Below are 13,344 nucleotides of genomic sequence, written 5' to 3' on the forward strand. Positions count from 1 at the left end.
AGAAGAAGACTGGGAGAATGTCATATGGTCAGATGAAACCAAAATATAACTTTTTGGTAAAAACTAAACTTGTCGTGTTTGGAGGACAAAGAATGCTGAGTTGCATCCAAAGAACACCCCACCTACTGTGAAGCATAGGGGGGAAACATCATGCTTTGGGGATGTTTTTCTGCAAAGGGACCAGGATGACTGGTCCATGTAAAGGAAAGAATGAATAGGGCCATGTATCGTGAGATTTTGAGTGAAAACCTCCTTTCATCAGCAAGGGCATTGAATATGAAACGTGGCTGGGTCTTTGAGCATGACAATGATCCCAAACACACCGCGCGGGCAACGAAGGAGTGGCTTCGTAAGAATTATTTCAAGGTCCTGGAGTGGCCTACAGTGTGATTTTCTGGATTTTTTTTCTCATTTTGTCTTTCATAGTTGAAGTGTACCTATGATGAAAATGACCTCTCTCATCTTTTTAAGTGGGAGAACTTGCACAATTGGTGGCTGACTAAATACTTTTTTGCCCCACTGTAAAGGGCAGGTAATCAAGGAGTTGATGGAGTCCAGGTGAGTGTTATTATGTGCATAACGATGGTGACAGGTGTGCGCCTTAACGAGCAGCCTGGTGACCTAGAGGCCGGAGAGGGAGCACACGTGACAATGTGGAACAAGTAAAGCGGTGTGAATACTTTCTGAAGGCACTGTATGTTCTCGGGCGGCAGGTAGCCTAGTGGTTAGAGCTTTGGGCCAGTCACTGAAAGTTTGCTGGGTTGAATCCCCGAGCTGACAAGGTAAAAATCTGTCGTTCTGAACAATGCAGTTAAGCCACTGGTCCCCGTGTGCCAAAGACATGGATGTTGATTATGGCACCCCCCTGCACCTCTTTGATTCAGAGGGGTTGGGTTAAATGCGGAAGATGCATTTCAGTTGAACGCATTCAATTGTACAGTTGTACAACTGACTTCCCCTTTACTCGCTGATGTAGTTTCATCAGGGTGCCCACACGTCGGCCTTTCTTAAACCACCTTTTTCCTTTTCGAGTCTCTGGATCAGGGCCTAGTCCACAGTCTGTCTGTCCTGCACCGTCGATTCATTGAAGTAGAAGTCTTCATCCAAATCGAGGTTAGTGATCGCTGTTCTGATGTCCAGAACGTCAGAACATGTCCAGAACATTTGGTCATAGGAAATGAGAACATAAGTACATAAGATTAGTGCAAAGAAACACACACAAAATAGCAGAATTGGTCAGTAGCCCGTAAAAACGTCTGCTACCCATTGCGCCACTCTTAGCCATAATAACCATCATATCGAAGGGAAACCACTACAACTCGGGAAAGCATGCAGTTTATTAGGTTCCAGATTAAATACATTTGGATGAACTTCTCATGGGGTGAAAGTGCAAGGTGATGAGCTTGATGCGCCTCCAATAAATATCTAGAGTTTTAATCTGGTGACATGATGATCGATACTTGGCTGCCGTTTCACAAATAACAATATTTGATTTAGAATGTTAGGACCCCTTTAGGTATCAATAATATATATTACATTATTTGATGAAGCATTGAATTTGGTCCTACTACTATTAGCCCATAGAAAAGCATTGAATAACAGATTCATACATGGAAAAACAGCTCAATCAAAAGGAAGTTTGTTTTAAAGTGTCTGTCCTGTATCTGAGTGAAAAAAGAAAGGTCAGGATAAATGTTTTATTTTTTTTTTTACCCATAAATTGGTTAAACTAAACTAGCACATTAATAAGAAGACGCCAAATTAGATGCCAAGAGATAACCTAAATGGCTTTCAGTGAGATATTAATAAAATGCAACCTGCCTAGAGAGTATTCTCATAGATGTATTCTACAGCCTAACAGAGGCATTATAGTGTTGTGGTGTATTCAATCCTCTGTAAACCAATTTGAGTATTGGCTCTGACCCGTTTAAAGAGAGTCACCCTGGCAGAGTTGGGGCCATAGAGAGCGATCAGAGAGCAGCACTAAACAGACCAGGGGATTGGACAGGATTAAACCAGGATTGTCCCTCTGCATCTGACCCCTACCAGACCATTGGCCCTAGCCCAGGCTGCCCAGGAGAGAGGTAAATTAGCCAGGCATTAGCTAGCCTAGGCCAGGACTATCTGATTCCAAACCTCTCCCTCTATCCCATTAGGGCCTTGTCTCCCTGGCCAAATGAGTTCAATGCAGTGAAGGCTTGCCCAGAGAATACATGATAATCAGTAGCTGGAACAGCACATTGGGGTAGAACACTACTGGTTGTCTTGGGATAGAGAGAAACGATATACTGAACACTGCAATATGCCATGATGATGAGCTGACGGTACCTAGTACTGTAACTCACCTCTCCTGTGTGTGTGTGTGTGTGTGTGTGTGTGTGTGTGTGTGTGTGTGTGTGTGTGTGTGTGTGTGTGTGTGTGTGTGTGTGTGTGTGTGTGTGTGTGGACATCAGTGGAGGCTGGTGGGGGGAGCTATAGGAGGACAGGCTTATTGTAATGGCTGAACTGGAATACATGAAATGGTGTCAAACACATGGAAACAATGTGGAAACAAACATTCCATTCTAGCCATTACAATGAACCCATCCTCCTATAGCTCCTCCCACCAGCCTCCTCTGGTGGACATCCTGGTGGTGTCATGCATTTAGATTTTTCTTTGTGCTTTTCATTTTTAAGTGCAGCCACTTTAGGTGGTTGGATATTGTGAATAATTAGAGTTTTGCCTCTTCTCGTGGATGAATTTACACTGCTGATTTTCGATGGCTTTAAGGTACTACAGAGTAACAGCGGCACAGTAATTGCTTTTTATACATAATGCATGTGAAAGCCACTTTTAAGCATTATACAATGGGTTGGAGAGCAACCCTCCATGGCTAATGTAGTCCACTGTTAATTTCCTTGTCAATTAGGGGAAAAACAAATGTTTGACTTTTCTAGACGTAATTAGGAAAATAATTAACCTCTACACGCACCCCATAAAAGCAGACAATTTAGTTTTTTCACCTACCCATCCTTTATTCTTGAAATTGACTCATTGTGACTCTGGATGAGATTTAAGATGAAATTTCTTGTGAAATTACATTTTAGTGGCATTATTCTGCTTTAGTGCAGTTCGCCATCATTTAATTACATTTCTGTGCACTTAACACAGTGTTACAATATCTAAACCCACTTTGAATGTCTCTAGACTTTGAACCTCACAGAAATAATAATTGCAAATGTTCAACTCTTATTTCATCCTCTCCCCTCGGTGTAATAAGTAGCAATTTTAATGTCGGGAAATCATCCCCAAATCAATTTATATGATATAATGACTTACAATTATACACACTCAAAGGGGGTGGGATTCATTTAAACATGTGCCCTCAAAATGGAGGAAGCCTAGAGGAAAAAGTCATTGCAAGCAGCCCTGGTTTTTATATGAAAATATAAAAAGACCTTCATATTTACTCCTCAATGGTGACACTCTGCCAGTGATTATATGGCACCACTGGTGTGTCCCACAGCCATCTGGATGAATGCTCAGTGGCTACGATATGGCTAAACAGGGACCCATTCCATTGAATTTATGGCTGACCATTTCTCCTCATAGCATCCTGGACATGAGCTTCCACTGGAGACCAATAGGTATCTAGCCTTAGAGTGTCCTTCAGCAGTCCAGTCAGTCTGATGGCTCTAGTCTTCTCTAGTCCCACGCTTCCCCTTCCCCTGCCTCTCCCTTGTGTCTCCTCAGCCCAGTTAGATAAAAGGCATCTTAAATTCATCACAGCAGGCCAAGCTCACAGGGAGAAGCTGGCATCACAGGGGCCGTATGACAATCAGCACCCGGCCAGAAAGCACTAATGAGCATGGGGAGGGGAATAGGGAGCGCAGGCGGGTACGTGTGGCGTTGGCGGGGGTGGCGACAGCGGCAGCCAGCAGCCAGCAGCAGTAGGTAGAATAGAATAAAGGGTTTGTTGTGGGAAATGAGGCAGTGTAGTGGGCTGGCTGGCTAAGGGCTGGCATGATGTTGTCTGTCTGTTGGGCCGGGCTGGGCCCTAGCTCCACAGCCACAGCACTGACTAGATTAGCTTCCAGGGGGCAGAGCAGCAGTCAGTTTGGGAAAATATCACAGCCCATTAGTTAGGAGCAATGAAATGGAGTCAACTTCTGGGACTCCATTAGGCACGCTGCGCTTAGGCAGACGGTGTCCCTGGGCGTGCCATTGCTATTCTGGAAGGATTGAGCACATAGATATATAATTGGACTGGGGAAATCAAGCAGGTTCCAGTGGCCCTGGTAGTGCTTTCACACCCAAAATGAGAACACAGGCTTTTGTATTTAAATTATTTTCCCTTTCCTGTTACATTATGTGGGCTTTTTGAAAAACAGTGCAGAGTGAAAAGAAAAAGGGTTTTCTCTCTCTCTCTCTCTCTCTCTCTCTCTCTCTCTCTCTCTGTCTCTCTCTCTCTCTCTCTCTGTCTCTCTCTTGTCTCTCTCTTGTCTCTCTCTTGTCTCTCTCTCTCTCTCTCTCTCTCTCTCTCTCTCTCTCTCTCTCTCTCTCTCTCTCTCTCTCTCTCTCTCTCTTTCTCTCTCTCTCTCTCTGTCTCTCTCTCTCTTCTCTCTCTCTCTCTCTCTCTTGTCTCTCTCTCTCTCTTTATCTCTCTCTCTCTCTCTCTCCCTTTCTCTCTCTCTCTCTCTCTCTGTCTCTGTCCCTCTCTCTCTCTTGCGCACGCGCATATTCAATTTCACCCAATGCTTTAAAACAAAAATAAAAAATGTTTCAGCTCCTGCTAACCCTTAGCCTGCAGTTGTATCAAGGCAGTGATGAGGTTGTGGTTTGTCATAAACATGTCTAAAAGTTCATAGACAAGCTTCTTGGTATGCTTAAAGTGTCACAACTTCCACCGAAGTTGGCTCCCCTGCCTGTTCGGGCGGTGCTCGGCGGTCATAGTCACCGGCCTACTAGAAGTTGGCTCCCCTGCCTGTTCGGGCGGTGCTCGGCGGTCATAGTCACCGGCCTACTAGAAGTTGGCTCCCCTGCCTGTTCGGGCGGTGCTCTGCGGTCATAGTCACCGGCCTACTAGAAGTTGGCTCCCCTGCCTGTTCGGGCGGTGCTCGGCGGTCATAGTCACCGGCCTACTAGAAGTTGGCTCCCCTGCCTGTTCGGGCGGTGCTCTGCGGTCATAGTCACCGGCCTACTAGAAGTTGGCTCCCCTGCCTGTTCGGGCGGTGCTCGGCGGTCATAGTCACCGGCCTACTAGAAGTTGGCTCCCCTGCCTGTTCGGGCGGTGCTCGGGGGTCATAGTCACCGGCCTACTAGAAGTTGGCTCCCCTGCCTGTTCGGGCGGTGCTCGGCGGTCATAGTCACCGGCCTACTAGCCGCCACAGATCCCTTTTTTGTTGTCTGTTTGTTTTGTCTTATTAGTTTAACCTGTGTTCTGTTGTATGTGCTTAATGAGCTTCCTTATTTAAAGTACGTGTACCCGCCCTTGTTTTGTGCGGGATTGTATGCGTTAGGTAGAGGTGTGCGTTAGGTAGAGGTGTTTATATTTCTGGACTTGGCACCCTGTGTGTTTGGGTAGTCACATTTACTGTCCGCGCCCTGTATTTTGAGCTTGTTTATTTTTGTGCCATATTAAAGAGCACTTCTCCCAGTGGAACTCTCTGCACCTGATTCCTTCCTCACCCACCTAGTCCCGCGTGACATCAAGAGGCCATTTACTGTAGAATAGTTCACGTTCTACTGCCAAGTCATCATGATTTGAATATAGAACGACGGCCATTTAAAATTGATTCATTTATTTCAGTTAGTCTTGACTTGATACCTCACCCTGCATTTTCAATCTTCTTAACAATTTCCTTCCTCTAAAGAATGTGTGGTTTATTGACATTTTTGTTCTGCATCTCGGACGTGGATGGAGAGGATACTCCTCACTGCTTAAGGTAATTGATGTGCAATTTTTAGCACCACCCAGGGACATTTTGATCATTCCAATTTCAGATGGTGACACCTCACTTGGTTTTCCTAAAACCCCTGACATGTTCCGTAACAATTTAAAGTCGTTTTAACAACCCTCCATGTTTATGAAATAGAAGTCCCTCTGGTTTTCTTTGTCTAAGTTGTGTGTGTTATGGTTAGATTTAACTCTCTGACGTGTTGGTGTCATTGTTATTGGTTTATTGAACACCTTATGTTCGATTCTATTCACGTGATGAGAGTCAATAGAATACTTTTCGTTCAATCACCCTGTTAAATTGTCCCCTTGCCCTTTTCAAGTGTGAAGTAAACGGCATGCACATTGGCATGAATGTAACGTATTGCTCTTGTGTAAATCAGTTATCAACACATTTCGTAACCCTAACTCGTTTTAAAGTGGCATTAAGGGATCAACCTGGATCTATCAATTTAGTGTAGTTGGTTTTCAGAAAGATTGGCTTATATCGTTATAATTTGAATTTAGGTAAATGCTGGGCTGTCTAACTACTGAACTGAGAAAGGGGCAGGCATACCTGTTGCAGCTCAAATCCATGTTTTTTTGCATGGTTTCTATTGGATAAAGATATGGATGTCCTAGTAGTGTCAGAGCGGGCTGAAATATGAGTCATTGACAGGCTGCTTCACAAAGGCAATGTTGTGCTTCTCTCTCTGTCCTTTCTATTTGTAGAATCATTTCTCTCGTAGCAGGAGAGCAGTGACATTTCCTCACCCCTCGGGACACCAGCACCATGGATGTTATACAGCCCTCAGCCCCCAAGTCACTCCCATCTCAGCCCACCTTAACCTTCCATCCCTGACCTGTCTCTCTGACAGGCTTAAGAAAGAGCCTTGACAGCTCCTTTGACTGGATGGGAAGGAGGAGGGGTGGATTTGGATCCACCCCGTAAAGAATAGGTGAAATGGAGAGGAAAAAGGTGACCAGCTATTTGAAAATGTCTGCAGTGAGAGATCTAATCGGGCTGCGCTGTGCTGGACCCATTTAAGTAGCTAGCCAGCTGACGCTGTATACCTTACAGGTGGATCTCCCAGGCCTTAGAGGGCTTCTCATGTCATCCACAACCCACCTCCACCACTCTACCACACACACACCCCTCTGGAACACATCAACCCCTGTACACCCAGCCCAGCCAGTCCCGGCCCTGGATTTCTCCCCCGTCCTAACCCGCCTTGACAGGTTTGTTATCTGTTCACCCGGTCGGTCGGTAGACCCCAGAGAGTTAGAGCGCCGGCAGTTAGGGAAGGAGAAGGCTTCAGGAAAAGCGGGGCAAGTAAATGTCAAGTGAACCGCCAAGGATGGATATTATAGCTGCTGGGTACCAGAGAGACTACCGTCTGTCTCTCGCTGTCTGTTTTACAGTCAGTCTGCTGCACTGCACAAGATGGCAGTCTCCACTGGACTGTCCTCGTATTGATTTCCAGACAGAGTTATGTGCAGGTTAAAATTAGATGGTTCCCACAGAGCGATGTTATACACTGTCCCCGTTATGGATCGAATGGAAACGAGCAGTGATTACCACACTACCATTTTCTCAGTAGCTCAACACTATTCTAAAGAGTAGTGGAGTATCGGTAAAAACACACATTTATTATGGAGAGTAGTGTGATGTATACTCCTTGGATGTGTTTGTCATAATTCCATTTAGTTTAGAGAGCAACCTTTATTACTGTCAATATACATTAGAACTGGATATGACCACATGTTAACACATACTCTACATAGCAGGACACTGATTCATTGGGTAATGCTTAGAAGTATTGATTGTGTTGTATGTACATTGCACATCCCAAATTAGTAAATGGGATTAAACGAGCCTGTCTCTGTCTCTGGTGTCCTTATATCCTCATTCCTTCCACATAACTCTACTGAGTGAACAGGGGGAGTGAGTTTGGGTGGGAGGTAGTGGGGTTGAATTTGTGCTACTTGATTAACTCACTCCCTAATACGGCTTGTCACAACAGTTTCTACTCCAGAGACCCAGCCAGAGATATCCACAGTGGAATGTTAGTCCAAGCAAAGACTCTGCCTCTGGTTACCTGTGATGAATGAAGATGGGATTTAGCTAGTATGCAGTGTTCAGTCATGTGCCTGTACAGTATTTGTACTCCAGTGACCCCTCTCTGACAGCAGCACTCCTAGGGAGACACACAGAGGAAATCTAAATTGTGATAATTTTCTCGAGCCCTAATTGCATGTCTCCTGTGAAAGCCTCTCTCCCTCTCCCTCTCCAATCCTTTTAGAACTACTTAGCGGATAATGGGCGCAGCAGGAGGCCAGGTAGGCTATTGAAGTGTTCCTGAGATGGATAGCGTTGGAGGGCCCTAGGGGTCGAAGTGATGGTGGAGGAGGGAAGCTGAGAGCCAGGAGTTCATTGTTGCTGTGACAGGCTGGTTGAGTGGATTACATGTAGTTTAAGAGACTGGGTTGGGTTTGGGCTGAGGCTTATTATCCCCTTGGATTGGATTGCTGGTTTAGTAACCTCCCATCCCAATTTTCAGTCACCAGGTGAGGCCTACAGTATAGCTGCATCCTTCTGCTCGAACGTTCTAAGAAGCCCTTAAAGGATTGAGTTGAGCCTAGAGATATAACAGCCGTGTTTACATAACCATGTGAAACCATGACCCGCACTCATGCATGCACACACACTCAAACACATACACCCACTACACCCTCCACATAGAACGTCAAAACACCTCACTATAGATGAAATGTGACATGAGAATCTCTTTTACTTCCTGTCAATGTGGTTTATTTGATTCAGCAGCATGCACTGCTGCAATGTCAATGTGGTTTATTTGATTCAGCAGCATGCACTGCTGCAATGTCAATGTGGTTTATTTGATTCAGCAGCATGCACTGCTACAATGTCAATGTGATGTATTTGATTCAGCAGCATGCACTGCTACAATGTCAATGTGGTTTATTTGATTCAGCAGCATGCACTGCTACAATGTCAATGTGATGTATTTGATTCAGCAGCATGCACTGCTACAATGTCAATGTGGTTTATTTGTTTCAGCAGCATGCACTGCTACAATGTCAATGTGGTTTATTTGATTCAGCAGCATGCACTGCTGCAATGTCAATGTGGTTTATTTGATTCAGCAGCATGCACTGCTGCAATGTCAATGTGGTTTATTTGATTCAGCAGCATGCACTGCTGCAATGTCAATGTGGTTTATTTGATTCAGCAGCATGCACTGCTACAATGTCAATGTGATTTATTTGATTCAGCAGCATGCACTGCTACAATGTCAATGTGGTTTATTTGATTCAGCAGCATGCACTGCTACAATGTCAATGTGGTTTATTTGTTTCAGCAGCATGCACTGCTACAATGTCAATGTGGTTTATTTGATTCAGCAGCATGCACTGCTGCAATGTCAATGTGGTTTATTTGATTCAGCAGCATGCACTGCTGCAATGTCAATGTGGTTTATTTGATTCAGCAGCATGCACTGCTGCAATGTCAATGTGGTTTATTTGATTCAGCAGCATGCACTGCTACAATGTCAATGTGATTTATTTGATTCAGCAGCATGCACTGCTACAATGTCAATGTGGTTTATTTGATTCAGCAGCATGCACTGCTACAATGTCAATGTGGTTTATTTGATTCAGCAGCATGCACTGCTACAATGTCAATGTGATTTATTTGATTCAGCAGCATGCACTGCTACAATGTCAATGTGGTTTATTTGATTCAGCAGCATGCACTGCTACAATGTCAATGTGGTTTATTTGATTCAGCAGCATGCACTGCTACAATGTCAATGTGATTTATTTTATTCAGCAGCATGCACTGCTACAATGTCAATGTGGTTTATTTGATTCAGCAGCATGCACTGCTACAATGTCAATGTGGTTTATTTGATTCAGCAGCATGCACTGCTACAATGTCAACGTGATTTATTTGATTCAGCAGCATGCACTGCTACAATGTCAATGTGGTTTATTTGATTCAGCAGCATGCACTGCTACAATGTCAATGTGGTTTATTTGATTCAGCAGCATGCACTGCTACAATGTCAATGTGGTTTATTTGATTCAGCAGCATGCACTGCTACAATGTCAATGTGATTTATTTGATTCAGCAGCATGCACTGCTACAATGTCAATGTGGTTTATTTGATTCAGCAGCATGCACTGCTACAATGTCAATGTGATTTATTTGATTCAGCAGCATGCACTGCTGCAATGTCAATGTGGTTTATTTGATTCAGCAGCATGCACTGCTACAATGTTAATGAGGTTTATTTGATTCAGCAGCATGCACTGCTGCAATGTCAATGTGGTTTATTTGATTCAGCAGCATGCACTGCTACAATGTCAATGTGATTTATTTGATTCAGCAGCATGCACTGCTACAATGTCAATGTGGTTTATTTGATTCAGCAGCATGCACTGCTACAATGTCAATGTGGTTTATTTGCTTCAGCAGCATGCACTGCTACAATGTCAATGTGGTTTATTTGATTCAGCAGCATGCACTGCTGCAATGTCAATGTGGTTTATTTGATTCAGCAGCATGCACTGCTGCAATGTCAATGTGGTTTATTTGATTCAGCAGCATGCACTGCTGCAATGTCAATGTGGTTTATTTGATTCAGCAGCATGCACTGCTACAATGTCAATGTGATTTATTTGATTCAGCAGCATGCACTGCTACAATGTCAATGTGGTTTATTTGATTCAGCAGCATGCACTGCTACAATGTCAATGTGGTTTATTTGATTCAGCAGCATGCACTGCTACAATGTCAATGTGATTTATTTGATTCAGCAGCATGCACTGCTACAATGTCAATGTGGTTTATTTGATTCAGCAGCATGCACTGCTACAATGTCAATGTGGTTTATTTGATTCAGCAGCATGCACTGCTACAATGTCAATGTGATTTATTTTATTCAGCAGCATGCACTGCTACAATGTCAATGTGGTTTATTTGATTCAGCAGCATGCACTGCTACAATGTCAATGTGGTTTATTTGATTCAGCAGCATGCACTGCTACAATGTCAACGTGATTTATTTGATTCAGCAGCATGCACTGCTACAATGTCAATGTGGTTTATTTGATTCAGCAGCATGCACTGCTACAATGTCAATGTGGTTTATTTGATTCAGCAGCATGCACTGCTACAATGTCAATGTGGTTTATTTGATTCAGCAGCATGCACTGCTACAATGTCAATGTGATTTATTTGATTCAGCAGCATGCACTGCTACAATGTCAATGTGGTTTATTTGATTCAGCAGCATGCACTGCTACAATGTCAATGTGATTTATTTGATTCAGCAGCATGCACTGCTACAATGTCAATGTGGTTTATTTGATTCAGCAGCATGCACTGCTACAATGTCAATGTGGTTTATTTGATTCAGCAGCATGCACTGCTACAATGTCAATGTGGTTTATTTGATTCAGCAGCATGCACTGCTACAATGTCAATGTGGTTTATTTGATTCAGCAGCATGCACTGCTACAATGTCAATGTGGTTTATTTGATTCAGCAGCATGCATTGCTACAATGTCAATGTGGTTTATTTGATTCAGCAGCATGCACTGCTGCAATGTCAATGTGGTTTATTTGATTCAGCAGCATGCACTGCTGCAATGTCAATGTGGTTTATTTGATTCAGCAGCATGCACTGCTACAATGTCAATGAGGTTTATTTGATTCAGCAGCATGCACTGCTGCAATGTCAATGTGTCGTTCCGTTCTAAAGGAGATCATGTTGACCCCCTATCATGAATTGATTTATGCTGCCAATTATTGTTCAGGCAGAGAAGCATCGTAGGCCAGGCTCATATTAAAATCAGTTAGAGAGTATTGTAGTTGAATTATAATTCAGTGGAAAGGTCACATTGTTGCTACTAGCAGCCAAGACAGTCGTGTTTCTGGATACAAGTTCATTTTAAGGCCCCTGTTCGCACATCCAGAAGTGTTTAACACATATTTAACTGTAACAAGATCAGAATGTTATCTAGTGGTTATTTTGTCCAATTCTAAATGTAGCTTCAAGGAGAGAGGTAGCTGTATTTTCTAAATGTAGCTTCAAGGAGAGAGGTAGCTGTATTTTCTAAATCAAACCTTTACTTGTAGATAGGCTCTTAGGACCCTGTTGAGACAAAATCACCACCAAGCGGTTCATTCTGTTGAGTTATCATGTCTGAAGATCTCTAATGGTGCTCACCTCTGCAATATGTTCTGCTTCACGGGGAAATGGAAGTCCCATTCTCCCTTTTTTTCTTCAAATGAGATCACGAGACACAGTAATTTGAACCGTTACGTATGAAAGCATTAAAGAATATTTGCTATCCATTAAATTATGTCTTTTCCCACCTTCTTCTGTGCTAGCCTGCACCCCACAGGGGGGGCTGATCTCTGGTGTTCCTCTCTCCCCAGATTTACCCTGTAATCCAGGACATCACTGCTCTATAAGCGCCCAGACAGAAGGAGCATTCACATCCTTCTTGCCTAGCATAGATCTATACATTGACTTTCACACTTATGGCCCCCCTTCTTTTTTTCCTCTTAGATGTGTATTTTGAAAATGCTATTTTTTATTCCTTCCCATTCAAATCCCTTCGACCCTGTAGAAATCTGTAACCATTTCAATTAATTTCAATTTGCACATCATTTTTCCATATCAACTTCTGCTGCTGCATCCACCTATTCTTTTGGAAGTGAGAGTTGTTCTAGAAAGTGCATTATACACACAGTTTACAGAAGGGAAGGGAAAGCTATCATTTCACTCGATTTATGGAACATGAAAGGATTTTTTAAAACTGAAGTGTTTTAAATCATATTATTATTCTTTTCCCCTGTTGTCTTGACGTATATTCTCATATGGTGAGCTGTCAGAGCAGGCTGTCTTGGTAACGCCTTGTTTTTTGGGGGGATCCTAGCCAGTGGATAACAATGTCTCCCTTGGTTGTGCTCATCTGATTCCATCAGGAAGAGAAGAAAAGCAGCACCGGGGCGTCTTGGGAATATGGTGCCTGGAAATGGTAATTTGCCAGCTTGGTGAAATCCCTGGGAGAGCAAGAGAAGATGAAGAGTAGACAGATTTCAGTTGCTTTATTTATTACATTTGATAACCGATACAGGCCTCCAGAGAGGGAAACATTCAGCTGTGTGGGGTTTGGAGGAAGGGAGGGACGGAGGGACGGACAGAGTGAGTGAAGCGGAGAGCCGTCAAAGAAAGCTTTCCAATCATTCAGTCACTCAGATGGTTAGGCATCAATGGGTCCACTGCTAGCTACTTTTATTTATGTGCTAGGATTTCTCTACCATAAAGACATAGTTAAAAAGGTTTGACATGTTGGCTTTCCTGCAGACATATTAATAAATACATCACAC

At 43.5% G+C, this 13,344-nt stretch overlaps 1 protein-coding gene and 1 long non-coding RNA gene across 2 annotated transcripts in view; both read left to right on the top strand.

Annotated features, from left to right (window-relative positions):
• LOC118391161 (autism susceptibility gene 2 protein-like) overlaps positions 1-13,344 on the top strand; it is a 605,501-nt gene that overhangs the window by 340,550 nt on the left and 251,607 nt on the right. The window lies entirely within an intron of this gene.
• LOC118391162 (uncharacterized) overlaps positions 105-13,344 on the top strand; it is a 68,230-nt gene continuing 54,990 nt past the window's right edge. Inside the window, exons 1-2 of the long non-coding RNA XR_004827087.2 lie at positions 105-782; positions 1,033-1,113. This is a non-coding gene — a long non-coding RNA (uncharacterized LOC118391162). The remainder of the gene's footprint in view (positions 783-1,032; positions 1,114-13,344) is intronic.

The sequence above is a fragment of the Oncorhynchus keta genome, chromosome 12 (assembly GCF_023373465.1).
Source record: "Oncorhynchus keta strain PuntledgeMale-10-30-2019 chromosome 12, Oket_V2, whole genome shotgun sequence".
In the NCBI taxonomy this organism is placed as follows: Eukaryota; Metazoa; Chordata; class Actinopteri; order Salmoniformes; family Salmonidae; genus Oncorhynchus; species Oncorhynchus keta.